Source organism: Suncus etruscus, chromosome 4 (assembly GCF_024139225.1).
Source record: "Suncus etruscus isolate mSunEtr1 chromosome 4, mSunEtr1.pri.cur, whole genome shotgun sequence".
NCBI classification, from domain to species: domain Eukaryota; kingdom Metazoa; phylum Chordata; class Mammalia; order Eulipotyphla; family Soricidae; genus Suncus; species Suncus etruscus.
In genome coordinates, this window is record NC_064851.1 from 124,806,344 (window position 1) to 124,817,768 (window position 11,425).

General features: G+C 38.8%; 1 non-coding gene across 1 annotated transcript; it reads left to right on the forward strand.

The window, feature by feature from the left end:
• The first annotated feature begins 480 nt into the window (after positions 1-480).
• Positions 481-666, forward strand: LOC126008139 (U2 spliceosomal RNA). Its single transcript, XR_007495526.1, has one exon. It is a non-coding gene; the product is annotated as a U2 spliceosomal RNA (small nuclear RNA).
• Positions 667-11,425: the final 10,759 nt, after the last annotated feature.

An 11,425-nucleotide genomic window follows, 5' to 3' on the forward strand; every position in this document is an offset into this window, starting at 1 on the left:
GATCACTGTGGTGCACACACACTTGCTCAATGAAGGTCTCGTTTCCTGGTAGCATATTTTCAGTTGTGGTGCGCTCTGGGGGTAGGGTGTGGGAGGGTCACATGTGGCTGGGCACGGAAAATTTTCCACTGTTGTAACACTGAGGAAGGGGAAAGGGCATCCCCAGGGAGCAAAGACTCTGGACTATGCATAGACCATGTGGATGGAGCACTAACTCATGGACCTCATGGATGAATCCTTACACTTGCAAAAGAGGTGACTGGGCAATCTCCTGGGCTTCTCTATTCTTCTGTTCTAACAGTGTTATGTCATCCATGTTTCACTTGCTATGGTTAAAGACTATTTTGGACATTCCTTAAAGACAATTTGGAGAACTTTCTGATAATCAACTGACCAACAGACAAGAATTTATTATTCTGTTCATTTCTTTATGTTTATGGAGAGTGAATGTTTAAAGTGAATATTAAAACTGCTTTTGCAATCGTTTCTTGGCTTTTTGGCTAAGATCAAGTGTAGTATCTGCTCTTATCAGTTTAATATCTGATACGTCGTCTATCCGATGACAATAAATAGATTTTTGGCACTAGAAACTGGAATAGGAGCTTTCTCCGTCCATTCCATGCATCGACCTGGTATTGCAGTACCTCCAGGAACGGTGCACAAAAAAAACAAAACAAAACAAAAAACTGCTTTTGCGCAAAGCTTTATCTGTGGGAGGTGGAGGAGGAAAGCTGAAATGCAGCTGGGCCTCTGCCAGGTCCCGGTATACACATCCACACACATGCATGTGGGGCAGTGGCTGGGGTGAAACTGCTAGAGAAACATTTTTCTAATTAGCACAAGGTCTCTAAGGAGCCAACAGCAGCTTTGATGATAGATAATACTCCAGCAGAAAGTCTAGCAATTGGCAATTTTGAACCCACTTCACCAGCACACTAACTTTTGTGCATACTTTTCCAAATGAAAAATAATTGAAGTTGAAAAATAATTGAATTCCGGTAATTTATTCTTTTACAATTATTTAATTCCTTTTCACTCTCTTAACAGAGCTGCAATTACTTAGAATCATGATTCTATAGCTAATGGGAGATTTTTTTTCCATTTACCTTTTATTTCTGTAGGCAATGTTATGGGTATTTTATATGTGGTAACAATATAGTCATTAATAAAAGTTTTAGCAAAGACAATTACTACTCATCCAAAGTATACCAAAACAATTTATACAATACTGCCAGATTCATGGTTTTATAACTCCAGGAAATCAGTGGGACTTTTGTACAGTGAAAAAAACATGAACTTTTCCCTAAACTGGTGTCAATGGTGGTAGGTCAGCATAGTTTTATACCATCTTGCTTTTTTGCGTGTTTGTTTTTATTTGGGGCCCACACCCAATTACTCAGGGGCTATTTGAACCTCTCCCTTCAAAGATCACACCTGGCTGTGTTCAGGGGACCAAGCAAGGAAAATGCCTTAACTTTTGTACAATCTCTCCTTTTCCCATTCTGCTTTATATGGATTATAATGCAGACTTGTCAAGGGAGAAGCCAGTAGATAGAACGTTTCTTTTTGGATTAAAGTGACATTTATTTTTGAAATGTTTCTTTAGCTGTCTTTGCTACAGGAGCCACATTAGATAATAAATTACCTAATACATTCGTATGTACCTGAGTTTTGGCTAATGTACCAATCTCTTTGTCAGATCATTTATTTGCATGACATCAGACTGCTCTTAGCACCATGAAGAGACCAGACAGACAGTCAGTCCTATTAAAGTTACTGCTTCTGGTCCAACTAATCCCTGGAGCAGGACCTTCAGGAAGATATAGCTGACAGTTTTCATTCTCTGCTTTGGTGCAGATCCCGGCTAGGTGCTCATCTCATGTCAGACTTTTATTTTAAACCAAGAAATTCCAGGGAAGTAGAGAGATGGTATGATTTCATCGAGAGGTTTAAGTATGAACACTTGCCAGGAAACTGTAATGAAGAAAGCAACCTTAACTTGTTTATCAAAGGGCTTTAAACGTCTTTCAAAGTCAAAGATGCACATGACAGTTACAGTTGACTATGAATCAAGGTGAAATCATTCACTTTCTTAGAGAATCTTACTTACCTTTCCATCCAATTTTTGCTGCAATAATAAATGTTAGCCTTCCTGTAGAATAATGATGGAAAACAATCCGATTCTAAGTACTTTTGTTTTAATAATGAAATAAGTATTAATATGTATGTGTGTGTTTGTGTATGTGAGGGATGGGTTAGCCTCACTCATTTGTCAAGAGGAGATATTGAGCAGTTTATTTTCTTTTTGATTTTATTTTATTTTATTTTCTGGTTCTACACCCATGTGCAGAGGTTATGTTGTCTGAGGGTCATTCCTGGCAGAGCTGTGGGACCATGAGATGCCAGAGATGGGGCCTGGATCTCAAAAGTATGAGATAAGTATGAGATATGGAATATACAAGTATGCACTCCAGCCCTTTTAGCCATTTTCCTGAATTTATTTTTAAAATCTTCATTAGATTTGAGTCTAGTATTATGAGTATACCTGTCTCAGGGAATTGTTTATCTGCTAGATACAGCCAAAAGAAGATGTAGCAGAGTAAAATAGGGAGCTGGATATAAACCATGCATTTGGGTAAATCATAGCTACCCTTGCAGCCTCAGTTTCTACATAAAGAAGGTTAGGCAGTTTATCAGGAGGATTAAAATGTGCTAGTTTAGGGCTGGTTACTAAGAACATGGAGACAGAAGTACATGGGCATGAGCACCAAGGAAAGGATGAGCAACAGTTTCTCATTCCCCTACCCCCAGCTCTCTGTTGTCACTTAGTGTCCACACAGAGCAAGAGTGTACACCCAGGCTTGGCCTCTTATGACTACCTGACAATTCATGGCAACCCAGAATTCTCTTTAGACCTCAGTTTTCTTACTAATATTGTTAGGGGAAGGGAGTAGAGACTCTTCAGGTGCTTTTGGAAACACATTTCCTTGAGTCGAGACATCAATGCAAGGAGCTAACACAGAGGTTCTTGCCCTCACTTTTGGGAATGAGGTGATAATAATAAAGCAAGACTTTGCCTATGAGTCTAAAGCAGTGCATCTCAATTATTTTCTGTCATGCCTCCCCCACTTGGAAGAAAAAAACATTTTTCACGCCCCCCCCCCGTGCGACTGTAAATAGTATCTTTATTTAAAAAAACTTTAACCTGCAAAACAAAACTATATAAAATAATTTGAGCTATCTTTTTTGGGGGGGCACACCCGGCAGTGTTCAGGGGTTACTCCTGGCTATGTGCTCAGAAATCACTCCTGGCAGCCTCAGGAGACCATATGGGATGCCGAGATTTGAACCACTGTCCTTCTGCATGCAAGGCAAATGCTCTACCTCCATGCCATCTCTCCAGCCCCAATTTGAGCTAATTTTTTAATCTGTATGGATTAATGGCTACAATGAGCACGTTTTGCAATGCATAGCTTTTCAAAGCAGGGTTTGAAGCAGGACATGGCAACTCTCAGCTCCAGAGACATACAGAGACATAAACACGGGGCTTAGCTTGTTATAACAGTATTTGCCGAGGTCAAATGCGCCCCCCTTTACAGAGTGTTGTGCCCCACTGGGAGGTGCGCCCCATTATTTGAAGCACTGGTCTAAGGGACAGCGTTGTGCTCTCTCTCTCTCTCTCTCTCTCTCTCTCTCTCTCTCTCTCTCTCTCTCTCTCTCTCTTTCATAATATACTCTGAGTTCTAACAAACATAACTTTTGTTTATTTGAGACCTCAGAGCTTCCATGAAAGGATTCATGGCATGACCTTCCACTGCTTTGTGGAAGCAGACTTTGCTCTCTCAGGTCTTCCTACAGATAAAAGCACAATAATTACTGTTTATTTGTTTAACAGGTGTGTGAATGTGTGTATTTTTGTGCATATGTGCAAGCTCATATGTGCATTCCCAATCATGGAAACTGCAGTGGAATCTGATTACTCCAAATGTGAGTCATTTTCTTCTTCCAAAATAAGGAAAATTCTGTGTCCATTTATTTTCCTTTTATCTACGGACCTTTTCATCTGCTAGGGCATTTCAATAAATAGCTTTTGTCCTAACTCTGTCTCATCCATTTGGAGCTTCAGGAAAGCATATAGTCATCCCCAAGTAAACAATTTATCCAATGCCCTGCCCTCCTGACTTTCAGCCTGACACTGTCCAAGGACAACATCTCTGTCTAATGTCTCATTGCAGAAACAACACACTTTGCTCCTCATTAGCTACAACTACATCATCAGTGTAGTGGGAATTTGTGTCTTTGAAGCAGAGGTTTTGAAGACAATATTTTTATCTCCCCGAACCCCCAAAGTATATCTGAGTTTTCTTAAGCACTTAGAAATGTATGGATCAATATAAATGTAAATGCTTCTGTGTTGAGATCGAATTTTTATATGCGGTATGAAAATGAAAGATGACAGGATTTTCTTATTTAAAAATGTTTAAAAAACTTTTTAAGAAAAAAGTAATACCTTACTTCAAATCCAAGTTTTGAGCTAGAAAGTTATTGCTAAGTTTTACTGGCAATTGTCACTCAGCCTCCTTAATAAAACTCCTTAATCCAAATGTGGCCCTGCGCCTGACAGCAGCATTTATAATCAAACCTTTTATTACAATTATGAACAGAGGATACTGGGAAGTCTTATAGTTGGTGAGCCAAACTGTAATATTGTACTAGAGAATTCTCTTATTAAAATGCATATACACTCATGCTTGAGATTTATTGGTCTTTTGTCTTATTGCCTTAAGTTCTTAAGCTGATTTTTGATATTACTCATGTGGCATTTTATAGCTTTTGTGCTTAAACTGCACATTCTTCTCCAAGCACAGACATTTCAAGATGAAGTAGGCAGTATTTTAGAGAATTTCAAAGAGATTGGGTGGCTAAATGATGAATGAACATGTTTACTGTGAGCAGAAGAATAAAATAGGATAAAGTTTCCCTCCTAAAACAGATTCTTGTATTCTTCAATAATATATTAAGTGTATTTCCTCCTCTTTAGAATAATGTGCCTGTATGGAGAGGATTGTGATTTTCCTCTTATTTATTTTTATTTAAGATCAATGATACAACTCAACACCACCATGATCTCAAAGCTTGTCTACTTTGCCCTCTGCCATTTTTTCCCTTGTATGTGCCTTTTTTAACATTCAATGAGGGCATTTTAGTGGCTTTCTTGTAGCTCTCCACTTTCTCCTTTTCATTAACATACCCTCATGACTGCCTTAGTGTTACTGGAAACCTTATTTGTACATATTTTTTAAACAGCAGATAATATTCCAATAAATAGAGGATTGAAGCAGAATTGAAAGGCAGAAGAGGTGATCGCCTTGAATCATAGGTGCTTGAGGTCTTGCATTAAATCCACTAATGTTATTAGTTGGGGAGGAGACAGATGTTAGGAAACATTGGCCCACTAGCACTAGAATTGTTGAGTGTGAAGTATTGACGTTCTTAGACTTGGAATGAAAAACATGGAAAGAGAACCTATTGACTTTTCTGGCAATATCAGTTATAGAAAGCAATCAGTTTATTGTTTTACTATTATTATCCTGGGAAAAAGAAAGGGTTGGTCCACTGTGTTTAGTGTGTGTAGAAAAATCCAATGAATATTGACCTAAGTTCCTGCTCCATGTTACAACCTGAAGGGGAAGTACAACTGAAGGAAGAACAGAATTATCTATGAGTAAAATATATTTATTTTGAATTATTATTATTATTATCATCATTATCATTATCATCATTATTATTACTATTTTAGTTTGGGGCTACCAGAGCTATTCCTGGCTCTGTTCAGGACTGATGCTAGCAGATCTCAGGGGACAAAACAGGGGATCTCCTGGGTCAAGAGATCAAATCACTGTTGCCCTCATGCCAGGCAAGTACCTTACCCACTGTACTCTCTCTGGCCCAGTAGGAGAGAATAGGAGAAATTTAAAAAACAACAGGAAATCACAGTTGAATTTATTTTTTTTGAAGGGTGCAAGCACATTGATAATCAGGGGTTATCTCTGGCTTTGCACTCAAGCAACACTCCTGTTGATGCTCAAGGAATCATATGGAATGCAGGAGATCAAAGCAAGGAGATCAAGGCAAGTGCCTTATTTGCTATATTATTTCTCTTGCCCATACTGCCTTTCTGTTGAGTTTCTTTCTGTTTTTCATTTATTTGTTTTGAGCCACAACTAGTGGTGGTGCTCTGGAGTTAATCCTAGCTCTACACTCAGGATTTACTCCTGGTGGTGCTTGTGAGAACATATGGGATGCTGTGGATTGAACCTGAGTTGCTTGTATGTGTTCTACCCATTGTACTGTCACTGTAGCCCCATTATTGAATTTCTAACTCAAGATGGCCAAAGGTCAGTTGCCTAATGAACTTTGAACTGGACTTTTAAATGAATACAGAAGAGACAGGACCTGTGTCCCTAAAGATGGGTGGATTCAATAAAGATGTAGACTGAGATATTCTTGACAGGAAAGAACAGCAAGAAAGGAGAAAGAAGTCTGCTCAGATGATAGGAGACCTGGATTTTGCATATGAGTTTCAGGTTACTGAAAGGCAGGGAGTAAGTTACATAACCTTTTTGAATTTTTCATTTTCTCCTCCATAGAAAATGAGTAGTTGGATACCTTGTGTGCTCAGGAGATACTTCTTTGCCTACTATCAGACACAAGGCTATGCAAGTTTTATACACTAAATATGAAAGTGAGCAGAATAGATTTGACTTACACCTTCAGAAGGGATCGTCATACATCATCAGAATCTCACAAGGCTGAAAGTTATGTTCTGTGAGAGTTTGTGTAAATAGTCATGGGAATACCAAGTAGAAACTTCCTAAAGTAGGAGGCATGGAACTGAGACAGATAAAGGTAAGTCATGGCTTATACGAGCAGTGGAAAGGTCTTCACAAAGTAAATGGGTCAAAGTTCTGTTTAACTGAAAATTAGCCATCAAAATAATAGAATGACAGTGCTCAGACAATCACAGTAAGAAGATCCAGCAAGTTTCACAATGAGTAGTCAGTCATGCTACCAAAGACCTTGGAAAAGCTGATTAACTTTGCTCACTTTCCAAGGGTGTTTCTTAACTGGCACATGGAAAAATGGTGATTTGTTTCTCATTAAGATGTGTGGATTAAGTGAGAGGATGGTTGTTGGTCCTAAGCAGAGTGCCTAAAAAATTAAATATTAATAACTAATTTATAATTTAGTACATATTTTGAGTCCTAGAGACCATGGACATCTTCTTGCCTCTGGTACCAGACATACCAGCCCTGGTGGCTGAGGTCTTTTTAGATGAGCCGAAGGTATTCATTATGCCAGCACTGTAAGGAACTCTATGGTATTAACTTGCCACAGTTGCTGGGTCTGACTAGCTTTTCTCAGATTTCTAGAATTATCATTTTGGGTTCACTTCTATCCACTACTTTAGCTCATATTACTGTACCTAAAAACTCTGAATGTTAAATCCAAATAAGATCTTGATTTTTATGGTTCTATCCTTAGGAATAATATAATATTCTGGTCCAATTATTTTGGCATAGTGAACAATAAAAGTTAGAACTAAAAATTCTTCAAAAATACTACATTTTCTGTTGGTCTCAGTAAAATGGGAAGTCACACTGAAAGGTCCTCTGGGAAACTGGTTGCAGAAATAAACACTGGTGAAGAAATTGGTGTTGAAACATATGACAAACACTTTACTATCAATCCCTTTTTAACTGTAGCTCACAGTGATTTAATGAAAAAAAAATTAAAGGTTCTTTGGGAGCCACAAGTTGTCAAGGATTGAGCTCAAGAGTGTCACACATGTAGGCATGGGCTCTGCCACTCAAGCCACTTCCTCAACTCTGCTTTTATGTTTTAATAATTTTGATTTTGAAGTCACGTAGCCTGTGCTCAAGATCATTTCTGGTGGTGCTTAGGGGTGACCAATTTAGTGCTGTAATTGAACTGATTATCCTTGTATTTATCTCCCCTCCCATTTGGGGGGCTATTCTGGGGGTAGAACTCAGGACTCATATTCAAGTGCTTTACTGTTAAGCTACACCTGGTCTTTCTTTAAAATGATTTGGCACCTTTCTCCTTGGTCCTAAGGACAGAGTTCTACCCTTAAGCTCCATCCTTCCTCTAAGTACAAATCTTACATGGGGGAGAGTTGAAAGGTTTCTTTAGTCTTTAAATTTGTACTGTTTTCAATCATAGCAGAAATAACTTCTCAGAATGTCCTCTCAGATAAAAGTGGTCCTCTTAAAATTTCCCTTTATTTTTTAGAATCAGTTCTTTGTGTATTTTCTGGAAAGTTGGCACTGTTTATATTGCACAGCTATATTTAACATTTGGGGAGCTTTTAGTTTGGCAAATTCTCAGGCAGTGTTCAAGGTTCCTTAGATGCTTTTTCCCAAGATACTCAGTCAATCATCTAGTACTCAGTAACCCCCTGTGAAATTTTGGAGGGATATGTAATACAGTGCCAGGGTTTGAGGCCTGGTCAGATGAGTGCTAGACATGCACTCTGCTGTAATATTCCCTACACAAAGTTTGGGAAGTTTTGAGAAAGACTGTTGTAATAAAAATCGTATATATGGGACCCTCACAGATTTAGTTACCCCTCCAGACCTTTATACCTTACTCATCAAACTTTGTGTTACTCATCTAGCTCATAGTTCTTGCTTCACTGTTGAACCTTCGATACTATGGCAGCATCTTTACAGAATGTTGCAATTGTTTATGCCATTACTCACAGTTTTTCAATAATGCAAATCTAAAAAAGTTAGAGTGAAAATAAATAGATTTATTTTTCTGAGGCCACATGCTTTAACCTAGAATGTAGACATCTATGGAATTTCTTTAAACATGGAACCCATGGCTTTAATATAAGCCACATTTTCTCCTCCACTCTCACCAATGCCTTCTAAATGACTGGAGTGAAGCTCAGTCCTTGTACAATGAGAAGGAAAGTGGTGGAAAATCTGGCAAAACCAACTATATTTTAGTCAATGGTTGGACTCTGGGAAGTAGAAGGTACATGAGAATAAATTCCCCATGTTTCAGCAAAGTAAAAGTATTAATTGATTTTTCCCAGAATTGATTTCTTTTGTTTAATACTTTCGGAGGATCTTAGAGTTATTAAAATAAAAACAAATAAAAAGCACTGAGCACAGAATCACTGACACTGAGGGCAGCAGTAAAACTCTCACTTGTATCAATGCAGGTAATGATGCAGGAAAGATGCATCTAACTGATCATCTCTTAGAATCCATCTTCCTGGAGTGTACTAAGGATACTGGCATGAGGGTTTCAGCTGGCAGCCAGAGCTAACTTCACCCATTTTATCTTCTCTGCATAGTCCCTACTGGTACTTCAATTCCTTCCTCTTTTCCTCCTTCCCTCCTTCCTTGCCTCTCTTTTCTCCCTCCTTCCCTCCTTCCTTGTCTCTCTTTCCTCCCTCCCTCCCTCCCTCCTTCCCTCCCTCCCTCCCTCCCTCCCTCCCTCCCTCCCTCCCTGACTTCCTTCGTCCCTACTTGATTTCTTTTTCAGCATCCTGAGCCAGGAACCTAAGAAGTACAGAGAGGTAGGTCTCTTTAGGTGTGGGGAATTGGGCACCACTTATTGGTGCTCAGTTCTTACTCCTGGTTCTGTGTTCTGTGTTCAGGCATTGATCCTGTTGGTGCTCAGGGGACCATAGCCATGGTGAGGACTGAACCAGGGTCAGGTGCATGCAAGGTAAGTGCCTTTCTCCTGTGTTATATCTCTGCCACTGATACTTAGATTGAGTTATATTAGATTTATCTCCCCTCCCTTTTTTTTTTTTTGTCTGTCATTGGGTCACACCTGACAGTGCTCAGGGTTTACTCCTGGCTCTGCACTTAGAAATTGTTCCTGGCAGACATGGGGGACCATATGGGATGCCAGGATTCTAACCACCATCTGTCCTGGATCAGCAACATGCAAGGCAAACTGCCCTGTTGATGTGCTATCTATCCGGCCCTCAGTTTCCCTATTGATGAAAAATTGGCACTTTTCAATGTCAAAGAGTAAACAGAGCCATAGGCTATAAGCTGGTTTCACATTCTATCGTATTTTTGAAAAGTCATATTCTTTTCTTTTGGGAATTGGAAGAAGCAATGTGTCATGGGTGTGCATAAACCCCTTTCCCGCTCCCATTTTGTATTTAGTAACTATGCTTTTAGTAAAGTTCTATCCAAATCCTGTAGCTTCATGTCTATGATTTGATTCCATTCCAAATGTTATATTAGTATGTCTTCAAATCAGCCTCATTTGTGTTTAACTATGTGTTTGGGGTAAATATTAGTACAACTAACAGAGTCTGATAAATCAGAACTATCAAACTCAATCACTTGGTTTTATACTGGAATCAGTATTTCTTTCTTTTGGGGGGATTGTTTGGTTTTTGGGCCATACCAGGTGACACTCAGGGATTACTCCTGGCTCTGTGCTCAGAAATCACTCTTGACTCGAGGGACCATATGGGACGCTGGGGGATGAAACCATGTTCTATCCTAGGTCAGCCGCATGCAAGGCAAACACCCTACTACTGCATCACTGCTCTGGCCCTGAATAAGCATTTCTGAAAGATAGATTGTCCTCAGATATGGAGCTTTGCCCTATCAAAGATTATTGTTTCAACACCTTATATTTGGACTCCAACTTGGAGATTCTTATTTAGTGGATTTGGGATGGAGCCCAGGAATAATTTGTAGTTTTAACAAGAGCCTCCACTGATTTTATCATTGGAGAAGCCTGAAAACACTGGTTCATTGTAACCACTTTCCTGCACAATCCCATGGATCTGCTAAGTATTTGCCACATGGATATGCTGTCCTTGCAATGAAGCTGTGTTTGTTTATCTGGTACTTTGAATATACTAAGGCAATTTTGAACTCCTTAATTTTTTAGAAGTGGAGTTTTACCAGTGCAATCATCCAACACAAACACTTCTTTAAAATCTTTTTTAATTAAAATTTTGTTTATTTTGAGTCATACTTAGTAATGCTCTGGATTTATTCCTTACTCTGTTCTTAGGACTAATTCCTGGTGGAGACTCAGGGGCCATATGAGATGCTGGGGATTAAATTTGGGTAGGCTACATGCAAAGCAAGTGCTAACCTTCTATATTATATTTCCAACTTTAACATGAACACATTTAATTCATCCTTTGTTCTTTTGTGATCTCTTTGCTAAACAACTATTATTTCTACCTTTAAACTTCTGTTTACTTTTTTGATTTGCAATTCAGTTTATTAAAAAACTACTCTTAATAGCCATTCAGATTAAATTTCTTACTCTTTGGGTTCTTTTTTCATGAACACTTTAGACAAAAGGTTGGCAATGAAAATCTTTTTGTTTTTGTTTTTGTTTTTGG